At 31.8% G+C, this 25,173-nt stretch overlaps 1 long non-coding RNA gene across 1 annotated transcript; it reads left to right on the forward strand.

Annotated features, from left to right (window-relative positions):
• Positions 1-16,262: 16,262 nt before the first annotated feature.
• LOC120144850 lies at positions 16,263-16,538 on the forward strand. The gene is made up of 3 exons (XR_005518074.1): positions 16,263-16,290; positions 16,367-16,451; positions 16,519-16,538. It is a non-coding gene; the product is annotated as an uncharacterized LOC120144850 (long non-coding RNA).
• Positions 16,539-25,173: the final 8,635 nt, after the last annotated feature.

Genomic DNA, 25,173 nt, shown 5'->3' on the forward strand with positions numbered 1-25,173 from the left:
CGCACACACCACCCCCGAGAGTGGGCATCGTCTGGGTGTTAATTTTGTAATTAATTTCTTTTTGGGGGTTATTCGTGTAAAATTTAGGTGTTAGTTTCGTAAATATTTACAAAAGGTGGCTATTTTTGTAATTAATTTTGGTTAGGGTGATATTTGTGTAAAATGGTCGACTGTTGACCGTTGACCGGCGTTGACCAGAACTTTGACCAGCGTTAACTGGGCATTAAACGAACTTTGACTTTGACCGACCTATCCTGACGTTTTTCGACGTTCTAAGTTCAATTCTACAGTCTGTTTTTCAAAATTTGGACCCGAAGGCCTCGAAATTACCAGTCAAACCCGTTGACTTTGATTTTGACTGAAAATTCAAAATATTTGAAAAGTCATATTTTATGTTTTTGACGTCCTGAATTCGGTTTTGGGGTCCGTTTCGCCAAACTCGAACCCGATAAGCTATTTTTAACTGATTTATCACCCGATTCAATCCGTTTTTCAGAATTAAGCTTCGTTTTTTATGTAATTTCTGTTGATATGCATCCGATGAAATATTGGAAGTTGAATTAAAGATCAAAGGCGTTCGAATGGAATTTATATGGTCGATCAGTATGGCATAAAAATCGAGATAATACTGTACTACCTCTTTATGCTTTATGGAAATGTGAATATTGGTAAATGCATGAATAATATATTATTAGTCTCATATGTGTAGTTAATTAATTTTTACGCTCGATCAGAATACGATGAAGATTCGATAAATGATTATGGTTCAGATGACTTTTATAAGAAATTGATGAATTGTTAGAATTAAAATTACAAGTTCTGTGTTTAGTGATAAAGTAATCAGCTTGGATCTGTAACATATATTTTATTTCATCAAAGGTACTTGGATGGAAATTTATGAGAATACTTTGGTATGGTAAAATTATGAAAATACCCTTATGTTATAGGATGCCAAGAATTGTGCCTGGAAGTTGGTTAATAACTCTGAAAATACATATTGATATGATATAATTACAGATGTGCAAAAGAAATGATAGTTTATTTTAGAAAATTTGGATAACTGGTTTTTAACGCCAACAAGGGTTTGCGCAAGATACTAGAAGTTTGTTAAGGAATAATTTCAAGATCAGAGAATGTTCAGGAAAGTAATTGACCATAGGATCTTTAAATTATAATTATTTTCGTTAAGAGCTAATATCGAAATTATCTGGTTAAGAAATTATAAAAATGCCATTGAGAGGTAAAATAGTCCGAGTTGACCCTGATTGAGAAAGTACTTTGAGGATTTGTACTTAACTCGATTAAGTACGAATTTGATTGTTAAGATCCTTACCTAGTGCAAAAAATTCTTGATATTTTGTTGGTAAAAATCTAAGAAGGCACTTGACCTAAAAATATCCGAGTTACGAGTAAAAACCTGAAGAACAATTTATCGGGGTGCTCTTTTATCAGAATTGTTCAAAGGAACTGAAATAGATGATAAATTGGAATTAAATAATAAAACAGGATGGAAGGAAATGATTGAAATACATCACATTTGTAGAATGACCAGATTACCCCTGTAATGGAATTGACCCAAGAATATCACCAAGCTCAGGAATGATTGGATATCCTCAAGCTCTGAAATGAATGGAATAAAATTGAACACCAAAATTACCAAAATAACCTTATGGCCTAAACTAAGTAAATGTCTTGGATTAATTAAGGAATCCAAATAAGCATAGGTATTGGACTACCTTTAAAAGTAATGGAACATAATTTAAGTGAGTAGATCAACCCTAAAGCTATGTCAATACCTGAATGGAATATATATTACTGGAATGCGTGTTCATCTTCTCAAGTTTGGCTCGATGATAAATTTTGGAAGTATTCAGCTGAGCTCAACTCTAGATCGCATTCAGTACTAAGAATTGGATATTTGTTCGACAAATCAACCACGAAGACTAAATTGAACTGAACAGAAGTACAATACGTATCTGAAATTCAGAAACGTCCGGAATTACTCTGGAAAATTCCAAAGTAACTGGAATAGACTTGACTGTTAAATGAACTATATAACCTCAACGACTGAGGATTAAGTAAGAGATTGGAATAAGCCTGAAAACTCGGGTGAACTTACGTGATGTATCATCCCTATGGATTATAAACCACAAATCAAGTACGTCAGCATTTCCTGGTATAGTTGAAACATGGAAATGAAATAAAGACCATTAGAATATTTGTTTGTCTCCTTAAGATCTGTTCAGTAATAACTTAGAAGATGATCTGTGGATAAGAATTTGTTATTAAAGAATAAATACTCTGGAAGGATAATGAATTGACCAGTCGACAAGCATTAGTTCTTGAGTTATTTATCTGGAGTTGTTCGATAAACTGATTAATCGACATAGATTGTAAAGATCCTAAACCTTCATTTCTTTCGTATCAGCCCAAGTTTCATTCTGAATAACTGATGATTTCATCGGTTATTGATCTCTTCCAATAGTGATTATACTTTCTGGTATTCTATCGGTATACTGAAGATCCGTATTTCTCTTCCTGATAAGATTATTTTGTACCTCTGAATAATATCTGTAAACTCTGGTGTGTTCCCTAATCATATTTTATCTGATTTTTGACTTGAATTATGTTCTGATACATGACTTGAATTTTGTTCTGATTTCTACTATGGATTCTGTTATGATATTTGTTCTGAATTCTGTTTTCATTTTCTGATATCCCCGTTTACTGACGAAAATATATTTTAATTGGGGGTATTGTTAAAGGAAGTATTTCTGCATGTTCCTTGTGCTCAGGGTCTTACAGGTTGTGTGGGTTGGGTGTATGGTTCTGGAGAACCTCACAATAAATTTGTGAAAGGATGGGTATATATATATATATATATATATATATATATATGTTTTAAAAAGATCTGTATCTTTTACTGGTTTTACAGGAACACACTAGATAACTTATTATGATCTCTTGAACTCAGTCGTCTGAAATATTTCTTTGAACTGAAAGCTTATTGTCCGTTACCATATGAAATACCAGTAGGATTTCTGCTCAATATAAAGATTTGTAGATGTCTGAACCGATAAGAAAAATATAAGTTTATATGTATCTGCACGTTCATCAGCATCATCTGGTAGTTCTGTATTACTGAGCTTTCTGAAGCTCATTCTGTTACTTACCTTTTCAGGTTAAAAGAATTGTACCAATGCATCTATCAACATCAGTAAAGAAGTTATTCTGGCGTTGCTTGCAAAGTATAGTACATGTGATTAGGGGGCATGTAATTGTATTTTGATTTATATACGAGTCTGAAAATTAGTTTTATTTCTGCATACTGATAAATCATTTTATAAGTTACATGTTTTAATAAAAGTTTTAAATTTTTTTCTGTTTTTACAGTGGGTCGCTCCTGTGGCCCTAATGTGACACTCCAGATCGGAACGGGTTACCTGCATCGGTTTGAGGGGGTAACATTTAGTGGTATCAGAGCTATGGTTTACGTCAAAATTTTCAAGTTAGACCGGCCAGTCAAATTTCAAAAGATGTTTGATCAGTACATGCCCCTAGACTACAATCGTACCTCTCTGAGCCAGAACACCGGGGCTGAGTCCGTATATGTAATGAGTAAACCAAATTTTTATCCATTAAGGTTATACTTGTACAAAAAGGAATACCAATAACATCTGTCTAAATGCTATAAAGTACCTTACGAGCCATGGGAGAGTTATTCATGTGAGAAAGTTTGACTCGACTCCGGAAATGAAATTGGGATATGTTGCTGCTCTATGTACCTATTCTCATGAACAAGATTGAATTGATTATTCAAGAAAAATTTTGTTCGAAATCTTTTTTTGAAATGAGGAAAAGTTCTGATAAGTATGTATACTCAATTGGTTAAGGATTAGTGGATGATCTATATTTCTATAAACGCTACGTGAAGATATGGAAGAATTGATGGAATTTTCATTTCTGCAGTTCTCTGACATGAATGAATTTTGAGGGCGAAATTCTTTTAAGGAGGGGAGAATTGTAACACCCCAATTTAGGGGATAAATTTTAGAAAATTATAAAGTGGTGAATTTAATTGGAATTTTGGAAAGAAATTGAGGATTGAATTGAAAATTTTCAAAGTTGGCAGACTGTTTTATATAGTGCAAGAAATTCAGTGACTAAACTCACGATTTGACTATTTTTCTTTTGGGATGAATTATAACACCCATTTCTCATGTATTCTACAAAAAAATGCTCTATTTCCCTCCCCCGGTCTACCCACTTCCAACTCCGATTTACTCGTCATCCGACCTCCGATCGATGAACCGAAACCACCATCGTGTTCGTTGTCGATCGAAGAACAAAACCCCTCAAATATCTCGTTATGAATCGTTGTCGTTCGTCATTAATTTCAGTTAGAAGTATTGTCGATTTAACTCAATTTCAGTTGGTTTTTCATCGATTCACAACGATCCAGTCATCCGTTTTTGACACCTCCCGCACCATCGTGTTCCTTGCATCGTTCCGAGTCTACCGGTGTTCTCCGTTTCTCCATCGTCACTGGCGTGTGGATGGGTGAGACCGACAAAATTTTTGACGTTTCATAATCGAGCTCTCCGCCGTTCAAAATTGTGAACCGAGCTTGGTAAGTGTCTCAAAATGCCTTAAAACAATTTTTAGGAATTTTTTCGACACCGTGTTGCTGTTCACGTGCCGCACGCGCCACCCCCGAGAGTGGGCATCGTCTAGGTGTTAATTTTGTAATTAATTTATGTTTGAGTGCTATTTCTGTAAAATTCAGGTGTTAGTTTCATAAATATTTGCAGAAGGTGGCTAATTTTGTAATTTATTTTGGTTAGGGTGATATTTGTGTAAAATGGTCGACTGTTGACCAGAACTTTGACCGAAGTTGACTAGGTATTAAACGACCTTTTACTTTGATCGAGTATATCTATCCTGATGTTTTTCGACGTTCTGAGTTCGATTTTGCAGTATGTTTTTCGAAATATGGACCCGAAGGCCTCGAAATTACCAGTCAAACCCGTTGACTTTGATTTTGACTAAAAATTCAAAATTTTCGAAAAGTCATATTTTATGTTTTTGATGTCCTGAATCTGATTTTGGGGTTTATTTCACCAAACTCAAACATGTTATGCTATTTTTAACTGACTTATCACTCGATTCGATCCGTTTTTTAGAATTAAGCTCCGGTTTTTTATGTAATTTCTGTTGATATGCATCCGAGGAAATATTGGAAGTTGAATTAAAGATCAAAGGCGTTCGAATGGAATTTATATGGTCGATCAGTATGGCATGGAAATCGAGTTAATACTATACTACCTCTTTATGATTTATGAAACATGTGAATATTGGTAAATGCATGAATAAGATATTATTGGTCTCATATGTGTAGCTAATTAATTTCTATGCTCAATCAGAATACGATGAAAATTTGGTAAATGATTATGGTTCAGATGACTTTTATAAGAAATTGATGAATTGTTAGAATTAAAATTACAAGTTCTGTGTTTAGTGATAAAGTAATTAGCTTGGATCTGTAACATATAATTTATTTCATCAAAGGTACTTGGATGGAATTTATGAGAATACTCTGGTAGGGTAAAATTACAGAAATACCCTTATGTTGTAGGATGACAAGAATTGTGCCTGAAAGTTGGTTAATAACTCTGAAAAGACATATTGATTCGATATATTTACAGATGTGCAAAAGAAATGATAGTTTTGTTTAGAAAATTTGGATAACTATTTTTTAATGCCAACAAGGGTTTGCGCAAGATGCTAGAAGTTTGTTAAGGAATAATTTCAAAATCAGAGAATGTTCGGAAAAGCAATTGGCCATAGGACCTTTAAATTATAATTATTTTCGTTAAGAGATAATATCGAAATTATCTGGTTAAGAAATTATGAAAATGCCCTTGAGAGGTAAAATAGTCCGAGTTGACCCTGAATGCGAAAGTTCTTTGAGGATTTGTACTTAACTCAATTAAGTACAAATTTGATTGTTAAGATCCTGACTTAGTGTAGAAAATTCTTGATATTCCGTTGGTAAAAATCTAAGAAGGCACTTGAGCCGAAAATATCCGAGTTACTAGTAAATACCTGAAGAAGAATTTATCGGGGTGCTCTTTTATCAGAATTGTTCGAAGGGACTGAAATAGATGATAAATTGGAATGAAATAATAAGACAGTATGGAAGGAAATGATTGAAATACATTGGATTTGTAGAATGACCATAATACCCCTATAATAGAAATGACCCAAGAATATCACCAAGCTCAAGAATGATTGGATATCCTCGAGCTCTGAAATGAATGGAATAAAACTGAACACCAAAATTACCTAAATAACCTTATGGCCTAAACTAAGTAAATGTCTTGGATTAATTTAGGAATCCAAATAAGCATAGGTATTGGACTACCTTTAAAAGTAATGGAACACAATTTAAGTGAGTAGATCAACCCTAAAGCTATATCAATATCTGAATGGCATAGATATTACTGGAATACGTGTTCATCTTCTCAAGTTTGGTTCGATGATAAATTTGGAAGTATTCAGCTCAACTCAACTCTAGATCACATTCAGTACTAAGAATTGGACATTTGTTCGAGAAATCAACCACGAAGACTAAATTGAACTGAACGGAAGTTCAATATGTATCTGAAATTCAGAAACATCTGGAATTACTCTGGAAAATTCCGAAATAACTGGAATAGACTTGACTGTTAAATGAACTAGTTAACCTCAAGCACTGAGGATTAAGTAAGAGATTGAAATAAGCCAGAAAACTTGGATGAACTTATGTGATGTATTATCCCTATGTATTATGAACCATAAATCAAGTACGTTAGCATTTCCTGGTATAGTTGAAACATGGAAATGAAATAAAGACCATTAGAATATTTGTTCGTCTCCTTAAGATCTGTTCAGTAATAACTTAGAAGATGATCTGTGGATAAGAATTTGGTATTAAAGAATAAATACTCTGGAAGGATAATGAATTGACCAGTCGACAAGCATTAGTTATGGGAGTTATTTATCTAGAGTTGTTCGATAAACTGATTAATCGACATAGATTGTAAAGGTCCTGAACATTCATTTCTTTTGTATCAGCCCAAGTTTCATTCTGAATAACTGATGATTCCATCAGTTATTGATCTCTTCCAATAGTGATTATACTTTCTGGTATTTTATCGGCATACTGAAGATATGTATTTCTCTTCCTGATAAGATTTTCTTGTACCTCTGAATAATATCTGTAAACTCTGGTTTGTTCCCTAATCATATAAATATTTTATCTGATTTTTGACTTGAATTCTGTTCTGATACATGACTTGAATTATGTTCTGATTTTTGATATGGATTCTGTTCTGATATCTGTTATGAATTATATTTTGATTTTCTGATATCTCTGTTTACTGATGGAAAAATGTTTTAATTGGGGTGTATTGTTGAAGGAAGTATTTATACAGGTTCCTCGGTTTTGTGCTCAGGCCTTATAGGTTGTGTGGGTTGGGTGTATGGTTCTGGGGAACCTACACAAACAGATTGTGAAACGATTGTCTGAAATATTTCTTCGAACTGAAAGCTCATTGTCTGTTATCATTTGAAATACCAGTAGGATTTCGGCTCAACATAAAGATTTGTAGATGTTTGAACCAATAATAAAAATATATGTTTATCTGTATCTATACGTTCATCAGCATCATCTGGTAGTTCTGTTTTACTGAGCTTTCCGAAGATCATTATGTTACTTACCTTTTCAAGTTAAAAGAATTGTACCAATGCATCTATCGACATCAGCAAAGAAGTTCTTCTGGCGTTGCTTGCAGAGTATGGTACATGTGATTAGGGGGCATGTAATTGTATTTTGATTTATATACGAGTCTGAAAATCTATTTTATTTATGCATACTGATAAATCATTTTATAAGTTACATGTTTTAATCAAAGTTTTAAATTTTTCGCTGTTTTTATAGTGGGTCACTCCGGTGGCCCTAATGTGACACTCTAGATCGGATCGGGTTACCAGCATCAGTCTGAGGGGGTTACATCAGGCGGACAGGTTTGGGCTTCCTACCGGGTTGGCCTGCTGATTCGGTTTGGCCGAATTTGGATCTTACCTTTGGCTTTTCTTTTTGGACTCTTTAGACCTGGATTTGGACTTTTATTGGACCATTTGAACCTAAAAATGAAAAAGATAAAAAGAAAACAAATAATAATAAGCTTAACGTGCATATATATATATATATATATATATATATATATATATATATATATATATAAAAACTAATAATATATTATATTTTTAAAATCATATAATATGTTTTCGTATATGTATATATATTACATATGTTTTTCAAAAATTATATGTTTTTCAAATAAAATAATATGTTTTTTTTTAAAAAACTATGCTATATATTTTCAAAGACTATATATTATATATGTTTTCAAAAATTATACCATTTGTTTTTAAAATTATACTATATATTTTCAAAACTATATATTATATGTTTTCAAAAACTATACCATATGTTTTTAAAAACTATACTATATATTTTCAAAAACCATATATTATTTTTTTGACAAAACTATATATTATATGATATAAAAAAATAAAATAAAGTCTCGAATGAAAATGAGTGTCTACAGTTGCCCCTCTTTGCCCATTTATCGTGTAACGAAAATTGGACAAAGATAAAAGGACACAAATTTTTGTTCTGTACGAAGGGGTCTTTGAGTCTAATTCGTCCATTGTGGAGTTGAAATTTGACTTGAATCTTTCAGTTAGAAATAGTTCCCTATTATTGAATTACATATGACTCCTTCATCGTGAAGTTGAGTCAATTTTGAAATGTCTTTGAACACGATATCTTTCGTCATGAAGTTGAAACCATAGTTGACCCATTCGTCGTGAAGTCGAGTGAATCTTGAATGTTTCGAGCATGATATCCTTCCCTATGAAGTTGAAATCTAGCTCGATGCCTAGGTGAGGTGGTAATCCCTCATAATTAGGTTAAGATAAACCGCAGTTAATCTTGGGTCCTTTTCTAATCCAAAAGTCCTTCATCGTTAAGTTGAAATTTGACTAGACAACCTCACTTGAGAAATAATTCTTTTGAACTTCGTTGTAGATGACTCCTTCGCCGTGAAATTGAGTCGATCTCAAGTGTCTTAGGCACGATATCCTTCGTCGTGAAGTTGAAATCGTGGGTGACTCCTTAGTCGTGAAGTTGAGTCTAGAGCCGGATATCCTTCATTGTGAAGTTGAAATCCAACTTGAATAAGTTGAATAGTTCCTAATCTTGAGTGTTCATCGAGTTCAATATCCTTCGTTGAGAAGCTGAAATTGACTCTGATAAAAATCTGCAAAATTATGCATGTGTGTGATGCTATGAATGCACTACTTTTATGTATGTCTAAAATGTATATGCAAAATATGTTATTTTAGGACTTAGAGAGAAATTGACTCTGATAAAAATCTGCAAAATTATGCATGTGTGTGATGCTATGAATGCACTGCTCTTATGTATGTCTAAAATGCATAAGCAAAATATGTATGCCTAAAATGCATATGCGAAGTTGAAATTGACTTTGATAAAAATATGCAAAATTATGTATGTATGTGATGCTATGAATGCATTGCTCTTATGTATGTCTAAAATGCATATGCAAAATATGATTCAAAATAACCATAGTCATGTCCCTTAATCTAAAATATTATAAAATTTGACACGAGACCTAAAACCTTTAACTCTAATTCCTATTATCTAGAAACCAAAGCCTCCTAATCTTAAAAGAACCCTAAACTTTAAAAAACCTAACTAAAAAAATCTTAAAACCACCAACCTAAAATAAAATTCGAACATGAAAAAAAAAATATGCTTTTGTATGAGTGTTCCTTCCGTTTGTTCTAACAATTTGCATCACGTAGAATAAAATTGCTTTCAGTCAAATGCACATACCTAAATGTAGGATTAACATGATGTATTTTCTATCTTACATGTTATAAATAATTATTAATTTGATAAATAATTGAAAGAGTGTTATTTTAATAGACAATCTTAAAAAATATGGATGATGTTAGTAAAAAAAGTCATGAGTGTTCCATAATTATTAGTTTAATTATCTATTAGAAATGCCCTTTTGAGAAATAGGCGAAAAAGCATAGTTTTTTTTATTGGTATCCCGCTCATCTTTTTTTTTCTTTGTTGATCGGTGGTCTTTAATATTAATTGTCGACTAGTGATATTCTTTATTGTCATTTTCTTTTCTTGTATCATATCTCTATTTTCTTTTATTTTTTGATTTTCAATAAGTCTATTTGTATGACACATTTTTATGTCTTTCTGGTACGTTTTCTTTTGTCTTTTGACATATTTTTCGGTTGTTTGATCATTTTTATTTATCTTTTTCTAAAGGTTGATTTGATATCACCACGACTAATAAAGATGGTACTTATCCAATATCTTATTAATCTTCCATGCTTTAGATCTTCGAATTGGATTAGGATACCCAATTGCATTCGTGGATAGATTTTCATATCGATTGAGTCTGATTTGTAATTTGTAGATTCTATTTCAATATCTCAATCCCTTTTTCTGATTCATTTGTCAATGCCATCAGATATTGTTGTAACTATCTTTTTTTGAGTTTTTTGGTTAGATTTTTAATCTTTTCTTATATGATCCTTATATGATTTTAAGTTGCTAGTGTTGTTTCAATAAATATAAAAAAATCATAATTATGTGCTTAATTTACTATTATGATTATACAATTTTATTATAATTTAAAATATTTTTATTTTAAATAAAATTAGTTGTTTCTATGAAAAATCATGAGTGTTGCGGATAGAACCAAAAAGAAGAAAAAAAAAAGAGTGCTGAAAATTGCACACCCGTAATTCTAGCCAAACTAATAAAATTTTATCAATGCCATGCCCAACCACCTCATTTGAATATTGTCCCAATTATTTAATTATAACACCAATAGAATGACAAAAAGAAAAAAAAACAATTGTTTTGTCATTTGCTCTTGAATTTATAAGTTAAAATTATTTTAAGGATCTTATATTTTTTTGACACTATATAAGACACATTGGAAAAATGGAAGAGATTGAAAGAGGATTACTACAAGATCAATTTTAAAATGTTAAAGTTTCAATGTATTTAGTAATTTACATTGTTATATAAGAACATGGAAATTACAATCATATTATTTTTAATTCTTAACTATTGAAAATTATTTTTTATTAAAAAAAATATATTTATTAAAATTAAAATTGATGTTTAATTTTAAATTTTTAATTCGATCCACTGGACGTATGTTGGACCCATCATCGTTATTCTTTTACCTACCAATTCTTAAGAACATGTCATTTGTCACTCAATTTGATCAAATCCAACATGGAAATAAATAAATATAAACTCCGTGTTTTGTCTTTGAATCATTCTGTAAGCCATGTAAACATAAATGACACATACACCATATTTTTCATATTCAATATTTTGTGAATATATTTGATAATCTTTAATATAATAAAAAAAGTTAAATATAATATAAAAAAGAATTAAATAAAGTTGATAAAATATTAATAAACATCTTAAAATTGTATGAATTATTAATAAACGCCATAAAAATGTATGAATTATTAAATGTAATTTTACTAATTAGACATAAATCATTGTGTTTCAATCTACAAGAACCTAAAAATATTGGCAAACGAATTAATAGCCATTATAATTGAAACACCCAAGTGAGTGAAATAATCATGACTGGAAAAAATATTTTAAGAAACTCAAGTGTTCAAAAAATAATTTAAATTTCTTATAATGTTTTTAGAACTCATTGCATGGATATAACGTTTTAAAATATAATAAATATTATGAAATATATAGATACAACGAGTTTCATGTATAATGTAATAAATAGTTTAAATCATACCAATAACCTGTTGGTCTAGTGAGACGAGAAACTAGATTTTTTTAGCAAGTTTAGAGGTTTGAATCTTAATGTTTGCATATGTAGCAAATTGGATTGAGAGGATCATCCTCGTCTCTACAGTGCTTGATATGAATTAGTCGATCAATAGATCAGATGCACATGATTAATTCAAATAATTTAAATCCCAAAATTAATTATTTTATTTTTCTAAATTTTTTCGCCAACAATATTTTCAAATCTTGTAGTATTTTCATATACTATATGAAAGTGCATTTCCTAAATTGGAAAAGCACCTATAACACCAAAAATAGGGAGAGAACAAGGACATAGAGATCTTGGGGGAAAACTAAAAAAAATAATTTAGACACACAATAAAATTAAAATTGAAAATGAAAAAAATTTACTAACAATATGACTATCATCAGTCTTTTCACATCTCAAATTTTGTTTCTTTATGTAGGGATTGTCTCAGGAAAGGTGGGATAAATATATGGCTAATATACGACGTTACAAGATACATTAAAAGATATTTAACAAATTCGGTTTAGCGTTACCGGAAATGTTGAGTAATAATAATGTAGTAGGTGTAAATCATGAAGAAATATTAAAAAATTTGGCAACTGACAAACTTAGCTTGTCGGTTTGTGTCGATCCAAATAAAAAATGTATCAATCCATATCAATATAACAGGTAAAAATATGACAAAACCGGTTCAATTATGACAACCGGTAAAGCGCTATCGGATATGTTGAAAGTATTGATTAGATTGAAATAAGTATCGACACTTTGGGAATTTAAAAGAGAACCAGTAATAGCACCTATAAAGTGTCGATACTTTATAAAAATGTATTGTTCCATAACAATATAACAGGTAAAAATATGACAAAACCGATCTCGAAAAGACAAAACTGGCAAAACGCTATCGGATCTGTTGAAAGTGTCGATACTTTGAGAATTTAAAAGAGAAGCAGTAATAGTTCCTATAAAGTGTCGATACTTTATTAAAATGTATCGATCCATAACGATATAACAGGTAAAAATATGACAAAACCGGTGCTTCAAATGAAAAAACTGGAAAGCGCTACCGGATATATTGAAAGTGTCGATACTTTAATATAAGTATTGACACTTTGGGAATTTAAAAGAGAAACAATAATAGCGCCTATAAAGTGTCGATACTTTATAAAAATGTATCGATCCATAACGATATAACAGGTAAAAATATGACAAACCCGGTGCTTCAAATGACAAAACCGATAAAGCGCTATCGGATATATTGAAAGTGTCTATACTTTAATATAAGTATCGACACTCTGGGAATTTAAAAGAGAAGAAGTAATAGCGCCTATAAAGTGTCGATACTTTATAAAAATGTATCAATCCATAACGATATAACAGGTAAAAATATGACAAAACTGGTCTCGAAATGACAAAACCGGTAAAGCGCTACCAAATATATTGAAAGTGTTGATACTTTAATAAGTAAGCATAATAAATTATCGATACTTTCAAAGAAATAGGTAATTATCCTATCGAAAGTATCGACACCTGACATAAAAGTATCGACACTTGTGTAGTTGTATCGATTAAATATAAATAACATATCCGGTGAAAATATAAAGGGCATAGCTAAATATCCTCTGAAAAATAGATAGAACACGGGCGAGTTTTTGAATTCGAATCGTAATTGTTGCTACATTTCAGAAGTCGTTTCTAAAGTGAAGTTTGTTTGTTTGTTGCTGCAGTCGAATCGAAAAGTACATTGTTGAAACCCTAGTTTTTTTATTATTACAGTAATCAAAAATAGAGTTTTTATGTGTTGTTTGGGGTTTTCTAAGTAAAGAAGCATTTGGATAGGTAAAAAATGATATTATAGGTTGTATAAATGTGCCGATACTTGGAGTATTGAGTGTTCCCATTCGTTTGAAGGAAATAGTGATTAGGGTTTTTAGGTTTGGTTTGGGAATTTTGAAACGAAGCCAAGAAGGATTTGAGACTGATTATATAATAGTATAGGTAGAAAATAAATATGGATACCTGTTTATAATATTATATGTAGAAAATGATATTGTAGGTTGTATAAATGTGCCGACACTTGTTGTAGTGGCCATTCAAATTCTTTTGAAGGAAACCGTTTTACTACAAGAGTAGTTATCAATATTTGTACATTGAATAAAGTGTATGTAACCATTATTTGATTTGATTTGCGTAAACTGATATATGGATGAAAAATGAAGTCAAAGTATCTTGGAATTGTTGGTGGTGAAGATGACTTTGAAATTGAGGCCGAGAGTCGAAAGCAACCAAAGGGTGGATATATGTACTTCTAGTAAGTATCAATGTCTTTTTCTTATTATTGTTGAAATGGTAATTGGGTTAAAGTATTTAAGAACATTAAATTGATTACAAACTTTAAATGTTGACAGTATGACCGAATGCCAAAAGATGAAGGAATGTGGCAAACACATCGATTCGATATATAAATTGAATTTGACATTGAGTATTATTTACCGTTACTGTATTGATTAAGAAACATTTATGCTTAATATTAGGTGAAAAATGATGTGTTGGAGAAATGGAATTCGATGAGTGATGCTGAGAAAGAACCTTTCATCGCACAGTCAAAGAAGGATAATGAAGAATACAAAGAATGAAGGAAAGAACATGAAAAGAAGGTATTCATTAAACTTGTAAACACGTTGATACAAAATATATAAGAACAATAACATTATATATTGTTAAAAAAAGTAGAAAATGTCGACAAGGTGCAGCATAAAAAGGGTGAATTCATTAATTGAACACCTTAAGGAGAAGGATCAGTTGAATGTGTTGGAAGAAATAAGGTTTGGATCGTTGGTAGGAGTAAGGTATTGACATATTCAGAGGGAATTGTGTCGATCCTTGATGGAGTAATTTGATGTACAACAATGTATTGCTAAATATAGTGATTATTCATTTCCTCTGGGGGTCCCATGTGCTGCAGCCGTCTTGGGGGTACGAAACGAAGGCAAAAGTGTTGTAGAAGTCTGTAAGAGTAAGAATTGGAAAGCACTTTCCTCCAATTATGGTTTGAAGCAGAAGGTGACATATACTGAAGTTGATGAGGATATCAAAAGTGGATCTTACGGGGGGTTGACCTGAAGGCCCGAGTTCTATTGTACATTATCGGGATCTTTCTTTGTCCAATGGGTGATACGTCAACGAACAAGGACAATATGAAGCTCATTTGCAATGAAGGCTTGAAGGGTGAATTCAATTGGGCTGAATATGTCCATTCAAGATTGATTGAATCAATAATCACCCTTCAAGCAATCTTAGAGGTAACTGAGTTGAAGAACGTTTTTGTTTTTATATAAAATGATAGTATAGTTATTATATAAAAAGATAAATATTATTATAAATGCAGATTACACTGTTTGATCTTTGGTCGAGCTGTGATAGTTTTCCAGCTTATGAAAAAATCGGAGTGGCACACATCCGTGCATGGGGGAAGAAAGTGGTGGTTAGAGTGATGGCGAAGTTGAAGTTGGATAGACCGAGGAAGCAAGAAATGGTAATAAATGTAATTAAATAATATTAAGAATATAATCAATGTCTTAATATTGTAATTTAATTTTGAAGGTTATTGGCAAGGAGGTAGAGGAGGCAATGGAGGCAGAAGAGAAGGAAGAAGAGATGGTTTGGGGTGGATGACGGTAAGGGGAATGACGATGAGGGAAAATAGAGTAAATTTGACATTTTTGATGTCTGAATTGGCTGATATAAAAAAATCCTTTTTGATATTCTGCAAAGACAATCAAGAGTCGAAGAGACACTTGAGAGGCATAAGGGGGAAGTGGAAGGAAAAATAGATGGAGTGGTGAAAAAAGTTGAGGGGTGAAATTAAGATGGTGACGGGTGGAAAAATTAATGGAGTGGTCAAGGAGGTTGTGGAATTGATGAGTGAACTTACGGGGGTGAAGGGGGTGGTTGAGAAAAACTTGGATGAAGGGGAAAAAATGAAGGGTGAAATAAAAGAGATGAATATCTATGTAGAGCAAAAATATGATGAACTGAAAAAAAATAAAGAATAAAAGATGGAGGAAATGAGGAGGAAGGATGTCGATGTGATCTATACACCGGAGAATGTTATAGATGCAGATTTGGATTCGAAATGTCCTACACTCCAGAAGGAGAAACAGAAGGTAAGTTGAATAAAATAAAACTTAATTTGATTTTTATTATGTTGTTGTGACAAAAATTTGTATGCAAAATGGTAGGTTGAAAAAGCGGGTATTCCAAGTGGAATTGATGAGCTCGAAGATGCAATGTGTGATTATTTATGGAATAGTGGGTTAGAATCGGAGTAAGTGAAATATATTGCTTTATGAGTGATATTTAAATATTTCATGACAATATATTAATCCTAATGATTCATACAGATATTCTATAATCTTAATGGGAAATCAATACACTAGTGTATTTGACGTTGCAACGTTAAAGCCTACGGAATGGGTTGGCCGTGTGGTAAGTAGAAAGTACAAAATGTTAAAACCTATTGAATATATTCTAATTGTGTAATTAATTTTGTTAGGTTATTGATTTGCTCGCCTGGACAGTATGCCATGATTCGAAAAAGTCACTCCGGAGGATTGGCTACCTTCCATACCACTTAGCGGTGAGTTAAATTAATAAATGTTGAAAAGTAGTGTTATAGACGGTAAATTAATAATGATTATCGTGTAATTGCAGCAACAGGTGTTGGAGACGAACAAAAAAGTAATTCTTAAGGGTATTGTGAGCTTTTAGGGTCCTATATTGGATAACTATGTGAAATTCACCAACTGTGAGAAGGTAAAACACCATACAAATTGAAAATGATGTTTTCGGATATATAATGTTAAATTTTTTCAAATTGGGTGTGAAATTTGTTGTAGATCATGATCACAATAAACTACCATAACTTCATATTTTTTATTGCAGATGAAAATATTATATAGTTATAATAAGAAATGCAATTGGGTAGAAGCATGTGGCTCTCTAGGAAAGATCCCCTTGAAAAATTTCAAATTTGTGGAGCATAAGATGAATGAGCAATTGAATGGGTATGAGATGTTATCATAAATAGAAAGCTTAATTTATGCATGTTTCATAATTGACATGTGTGTATTCAAATTTTGTAACAGATATGATTGCGACATTTATGTGATGATGCGTATGGAATTGATCGGTTCTAGAGGGGCAACTGGTGATTTTGTAAGTGGAATTAAAAATTAGTTTTCAGTTAAATTGTTAAAAGTCATAGATTGAATGATGTGGTTTACAATACTTAAGGTACTGATAATTTGAATATAGGTTGTTGGACATTGGGATCGTATGCGAATATTAAACGATCTCGTAAGCCACAATCAAAATAAACTAAGAGAGGAGATGACAAAAGCTAGGTGCACGCATAAAGTGTCGATACATTTATAAAAAGTATCGACATCGAAACCCATAATTACAATGTAATAGGTAATTTGTCAATGTAACCGGTATAAATATATTGTTTATGAGAGAATAGGTTTACATAATGTATCGACATTTTAAAATTTTGTGTCAATACAATTTGTCCAGAATGAATGACAAACTAGGTGCACGCATAAAGTGTCGATACATTTAAAATTATATTGATCCCAAAAACATCGAAACCGATAATTACAATGTAATAGGTAAATTTACAATGTAAAAGGTATATTTATACCGGTTTTTTGAGAGAATAGGTCTACATAATGTATTGACACTTTTATAATTTGTGTCGATACTTTTTGTCCATAATGTATGCCCAAACGAGCTGTACGCATAAAGTGTCGATACATTTATAAAAAGTATCGATACATTTATAAAAAGTATCGATCCCAGAAACATCGAAACTCATAATTATAATGTAATAGGTAATTTTTCAACGTAACCGATATATATATACTGGTTTAATTAGAAAATAGGTCAACATAATTTATCGACACCTTTAAAATTTGTGTCGATACTTTTCTTAAATTAGGCGTGTTTTTTCCTTCCTTATTTATATGTTAAAATTTGAATTGATACAAACTCCAAGTCAAAAAACCCTAAACCATAAGGCATAATAAGACAACTCTTTGACTCCGACGAATACCAACGTTCTCATAACAGTTACGATCAGATATTCAGGTAAATTTATCAATATTTTGCCATAAATTAGGGTTTGATTGATTTCCAAATTGGAGTTTTTTTCCCTGAATGTGTTTGTGTTCCAATGTAACAGCATCCACACCCAAAATGGCTCCAAAACGTCAGTGTCAGAGGAGCGGTCTTTCTCAATTCTCTTCTCAATCAAGCTCTTCTCAATGATAACCTCCTTCTCAACCAATCGATTCTTCTGAGAAAATTCGATCGTTGGAAACTCTGAACTTTAGATCCGATGAGGAGAAAGATAGATGGAAGAGGAGTTTCAAAGTAAGGAAGATTCGTCCCGAATGTGTCATTGACCTGTGTTTCTTGTTCGATGATAAATATGGTTTTAGTTTTAAATCCACATTTACATCTTGGTGTTTGCTTGAATTCCTTGGTGTAGAACCAAAATATTACCCCAACCTAGTTAGAGTATTCTACAATAATGCTTCCTTCGAGTGTGAGCCTAATAAGAGTAATACAACAGGAATTAATACCAATGTCATGGGGAAGGATATATATATATCTCCGGATAGTATTGCGGAGGGTATAGGTGTAGAGAATAAAGGGGATTCAGATGAAAATGATTTAGATACTACAATACAATGGGTTACTAGAAATATCACAATTCACCTAGATGTAGAGTCGAGAGTGTTTCATAAAATGATCACTTGGTTTATTCGGCCTAATGGTGGAAAATATTCAACAATTCGAGACAGGGATTATTGGTGGATAGCAAAGTATAGATCCAAAACGGATCCAAACATTGCTAAACTGATATTTAATTCAATTGTATATATGGTCACAAAGGGAGCATCAATTTCAACTTCACTACCATATGAATGTGTCATCACCCATCTATTGAATAAGAAAAAAATTGATTTTTCGCTTGACGCCCCTATTTGATTAACCCGCAAGATTGACATGTTATTTATTACCAGAGCGGGATATGATTTTGTTGAAAAGGTCAGTTGGAAGCATGTCAAGGATGTCGGATTAGATCAAGAGAGGGAGGAAATGGACCCCATTGGCCATAAAGATGACAAACCAATGGGAGACGCAATGTTGAAAGAAGCTTGAGAAGCTCCAGGTGGAGATGATGTCACAATTAAGACAGTAATGGAATATATGGTCAATTTTAAGGAGTATATTGATTCCCTTGTGAGCTGAATGCGAGTCGATATTACATTATTGCGCGATGAAGTCTCCATCTTGCGTAACAAATTACGTCAACGAAATCAAACGAGTTAGGTAATTATTTATTTATGTTTCTAAACATTTACACGTTGTAAAATATATTTTCTTTTCTTTTAACAGATGTGGATAACCAAGCGGTCAATGAAGATGACGATGAAGATGAAGATGATAATGATGATCCAAACAAGTATATCGTGTCTGCAACACCGCCTGCAAGAAAACTTGTAATTTTTTATGTCAATGGTGTCCTTGCCTACTTCCCAAGACATCCAAAAGGTTTTAATTATGTTCTTTTGCATCCATTATTTTAACATATAAGCATACAACTTTAATCTCATTTTCTTCATGTTGTAGATGTTATCCTCATAATAGGATTATATGAATTTATGCATTTTTGTGTAGGTAATTTTGTTGTTGCCATTTGGTCTTCAAAGATGAGGTTAGAACTATTGAGCAATTGAATTACTATAGCCAAAATCGTTAATATACAATTAAATGTTAACATTCAAACTTGATTACAATCTCAGGCATAACATCAACCGTGTACTTCAAAAACTACCTTTGCTGTCTGACCATTTTCTATTCATTTGGGTAAGGGATCAAGCAAAGTGCAAAAAAGACGATAATGTTACCTACTGCAAAGATCTCAATGTTGTTTGGAATTTGTTTCCAGATTTTAACAACCTATATACGCTGTTGGTCGATGATTCAACGAAAAAATGATTAATAATCCAGTTAGTTACATTTATGCAATATGTTTTTCTAGTTAAACAAGTGTTCATACATTGATTGATTAACAATTTATGTGTTTATATAAAAATACAATTACATATGTCCACATTCCTTCGACGCTGCTTCCTATTCTGATGACCATGCTCTAGGTATGATACAAATTTATTCATGCTTATGCGAATTTAGTTTCTTGTTAGTAAAATTGCACCTCATTAGTTTGATAATTGAAATTATTTATATATGTCCTCAGAAAAAGGCAGTAACATACGAGAGTATTTGGAAAATTGTTGAAGGCACCTAATGTTTCGGACTTTGTTAAAAATAACCATTTTTTTATCGAATTAATTTCGTTGTGGGTACATTATTTGAACATTATTATGTATAAATTTGTTGTGTATGCATGTTTTGGTTTGCTTATATTGTGTGTGTATTTTCATTCGATTCAAAAATACTATAACATAGAACACAATAATTGTGTATTTTAATATTCCACAGTATAACATGTGACTTATATGGTAAATATTCCATTGGGATGGGCTGTGCATAGCAAAAGAATCTATCTATCTCTTCCATGTGAGTACTTTATTCTCATGTGACAAGTGTGTCAACCCCATCAACTCACAACTCAGCTTTGAATTGAATCAATATTGTCTTTTACCCGCTTGATGGTTCATAACACATGTTACTTGAATAGTATGAATCAATTATGCAATTTCCATGTTCAATTTAACACTGCATTTCAAGTTCATTTCATATGTAATTGGAGTTTGAATTTAGATTTCAATTTGAGTTTGAATTTAGATTTCAATTTGAGTTTGAATTTCATTATAAATTTCAGCTCCACTATAAATATTAGCCCGAGCTTTTGTTCCATCCAAACAACAACTTACTCAATGGAAGCATCGGGAGTCTTTTAAATTTCATTTCTAAGGTAAAAACCTTTTTCAAAACTTAGACAATATGCATGTTATCATTGATTATTCCTAATTTCCATTGTTTTTTTCCAACTTTAAACGCGAAGGAAATCCCGACCATCGTAATTTTTGGTTAACAAGCATGAAGATTGGATATCTGAAGAATGCCTTTCGGATACTATCCATTTCAGCCATCTTATTGAGGTAGGTTAACCCTAAATCAAAACCATCTTAGCCAAACATACTTGATGAAAAAGCAGCTACAAATTTAAAATCTCAACGGTGATGCATTTGGTTCTCAAACAGTTAAAGCGTCAGAAACGTTTGGGACGTATGATCTAGGTGGTATACGAGAAATACAACAAATAGAAACTAAAAATCCTGATAATTGAGGGATACAACTTGTAATAATAAAAATAATAATTGAAGGGTACACGTGTATAAACTATTGATACTTTGCTAAATTAACAATGTAAATGGTTAAATTCTACTGGTGCAATGGTAATAGGCGTACATGACAAGCATCTCAACTTGTCATTTACGGCTATTTTCATTATACCGGATAACTTTTATCCGTTTACATTGTTAATTGTACCAGTAGTTATGCTTTACGTATGTATCTTCCATTATTTTAACATTATTATTAAAAGATCTTGCGTTTAATTCTCGAGAATTCTTTGATGCATTTTGTTGTATTACTCATGTACCACCCAAATCATAAGTCCGAAATGCTTCCAATGCTTTAAATGTTTGAGAACCAAATGGATCGCCTTCGAGATTTTAAATATGTAGTTGCTTCTACATCAGCTATGTTTCTCTCAGACTGTTTCAGTTTACGGTTATCCTATCTTCATGAGTTGGATGAAATGGATAATATTCAGAAGGCATTCTTTGCATATCCAGTCTTCCTGCTTGTTACTCAAAATTATGATGGTCGAGATTTCCCTCGCGTTTCATATAGGGTTATTGCTCCAAATATATAATGACATTTGATCTCGGAATTGTTATTGGTTGATTGGTCGGGCTTTTATATCCATATTTGCTTCTCTGTATACAGATACATTTGAGGATTGTTGAAATATCAATACTAGTTATTAATGTATTTTACATCTGCATGCAAATGTATCGAAACACATTATTAAAGAATCATTTTCTATAATCTCCACAACAAAGTTTCCATACTTAGAAATATCGGTAACTTACAAACATGTATCGACACATAAAATTTCCAAACTTAAAGTTTCCAAAAAAGTGTCGATATATTTATTAAAAGTATCGATCTTAAAAACATCGAAACTGATTATTATAAAGTAATAGGTAAAATATACCGATTTAATGAGAGAATAGGTTAACAAACGTGTTGATACATTTATTAAAAGTATCGATCCCAAAAACATCGAAACCGATAATTATATTCTAATAGGTAAATTTGCAATGTAACTGGTATAAATATACCGATTTTATGAGAAAATAGGTATACATAATGTATCGACACTTTTTATATTTGTGTCGATACTTTTTGTCCGAGCCTTTCTTTGATCAACGAGGTGCACGCATAAAATGTCGATACATTTAAAATTATATCGATCCCAAAAATATTAAAATCGATAATTATAACATAATAGGTAAATTTACAATGTAATCGGTATAAATATACCAGTTTTATGAGAAAATAGGTATACATAATGTATCGACACTTTTTACATTTGTGTCGATATGTTTTGTCCAAACTGAATGCTCAACGAGGTTCACGCATAAAGTGTCGATACAATTAAAATTGTATCGATCCTAAAAACATTGAAACCCTTAATTATAATGTAATAGGTAATTTTGCAATGTAACCGGTATAAATATACCGGTTTAATTTGAAAACTTGTCAATATAATGTATCGACACTATTTAAATATGTGTTGATACTTTTTGTCCAGAATGAATGACAATGAGGTGCACGCATAAAGTGTCGATACATTTAAATTTGTATCAATCCCAAAAATATCGAAACCCATAATTATAATGTAATAGGTAAATTTACAATGTAACCAGTATAAATATATCGGTTTTATGAGAGAATAAGTCTACATTCGTAATGTGTTTGGTTAAGACCATGAACAGCCAAGTGCTGGCTAATGTTTGAAAGTGCTTTATGGATCTTGGATCATGAGATTGCATTTGTTGTTTTGCTAGCAGCCTAGCAGTAGATAGCTTTCCTGTTTAATTTATCTTCTTTTATTTAAGTGAATTAGTAGGCTTCGCCAATGCAACTATGGTCGATATTCAACTGGTGATCCGTGAATACCGAGGGTTTAGATGCACATGTAGAAAAGTGGAATTTCCGGTTATCTACTTGAGACGAGTTCGATTAATTATTTAGTTTATGGGTTTGTTTGATTGTTTGAATTTTAATTGTGCAGTGACAAACTTAGTTTTATAAAAAAAATAGTGGCTAAATATTTTCCTTCAAGACATTTTTTAGAGTGATTCATTCTGATTATTTTGATTTCATCATTAATTTTACAGATTAGTTGATTGTGAGAAAGAACAAGTCAACAACATAAACTTCGGTCACTGGTCAGGTAGTATCTTTCCTTGCTAATAAATTTGTTTTATTGTTTACTTGCTCCTATATTTTTTTTATCGATTACTTTTAAATATGTTACCTCGAAAACAACCATCGGGTGCCCAAAATAGAAAACGAAAAAACAAGAACAATAAATAGCTAATTCTTTACATGGTTCTTTGATAGATTTATTGTTAGACCGATTAAACCTTTTAATAATCCGATTGAATATTTATGTTTTGTCTATTATACGGTACAAGTATAGGGGCATAAAATTATTATCTTGCCCAGGGCATTAAAACTCATTGGACCGGCCCTGAGTAGATAGCTTTTCTGTTTAATTTATCTTCTTTTATTTAAGTGAATTAGTTGGCTTTGCCATTGCAACTATGTTGATTATGGTCAATATTCAACTGGTGATCCGTGAATACCGAGGGTTTCGATGTACATGTAGAAAAGTGGAATTTCCCGGTTATATACTTGAGATGAATTCGATTAATTATTTAGTTTATGGGCTTGTTTGATTATTTGAATTTTGATTGTGCAGTGATAAACTTAGTTTGATAAAAAAAACAATGGCTAAATATTTTCTTTCAATATATTTTTTCAAAGTAATTCCTTTCGATTATTTTGATTTCATCATTAATTTTCCAGATCAGTTGATTGTGAGAAAGAACAAGTTAACAACATAAACTTCGGTCACCGGTCAGGTTGTATCTTTCCTTGCTAATATATATGTTTTATTGTTTACTTGATACTATATTTGTTTTATTGATTACTTTTAAATATGTTACCTCAAAACAACCATTGGGTGCCCAAAATAGAAAACAAAAAAAACAAGAACAAGAAAGATCTAATTCTTTATATTGGTCTTTAGATAGATTTATTGTTAGACCGGTTAAACCTTGTAATAATCCGATTGAAAATTTATGTTTTGTCTATTATACGGTACAAGTATAGGGGCATAAAAGTATTATCTTGCCCAGGGCATTAAAACTCATTGGATCGGCCCTGGGTATAAGCAAAGGCTGCAGTAAACCTCTTGGATGTTTAAGATCATCTTTTTTCCTCTGACAAACTACACATTCTCTCACTATAGTTTTAACTTCCTTCCTCATTCCCTTCCAATACAACCGTGTAATTATTGCATGCACCCATAAATAACCACCCACAAGACTCCCATGAAAAAGTCCATTAATTCTCTTCTTAGTTCCATATCTTCTCCCACAACTAATTTCCCTTTTCTTCTTATTTGTTTCCCATCCCAATCATATTTTGAATGCCTAAATGTCCCTTCTTCTAATTTAACAATAAGTTTCTTGAAATTTTCATTTTTTCCACGTTTCATCCACCCTAGTTAAAACATTAGCGGTAACACTACTGACTGCCATATTCAGACAGCTTGATAATATGGGTTTACGTGAAAGTACATCCGCCACCATTTTATGATAAACATTACAATGCTATTCAAACTTCCATTTTTAAATGTATCAAATTAAAAAACTTAAACATTACAACGTTATTCGAACTTCCATTTTTGAATGTAACAATTTGGATAAGTTAAACTCTTTAGTTCGGAAACATCGAAGTGTTTTGTCAAGACATTCCAATGCTATTCAAACATCCATCTTTTAATGTAACAACCTAATAAGTTAAACAT

The sequence above is a fragment of the Hibiscus syriacus genome, unplaced genomic scaffold (genome assembly GCF_006381635.1).
Source record: "Hibiscus syriacus cultivar Baekdansim isolate YM2019G1 unplaced genomic scaffold, ASM638163v2 tig00110890_pilon, whole genome shotgun sequence".
Taxonomy (NCBI): Eukaryota; Viridiplantae; Streptophyta; class Magnoliopsida; order Malvales; family Malvaceae; genus Hibiscus; species Hibiscus syriacus.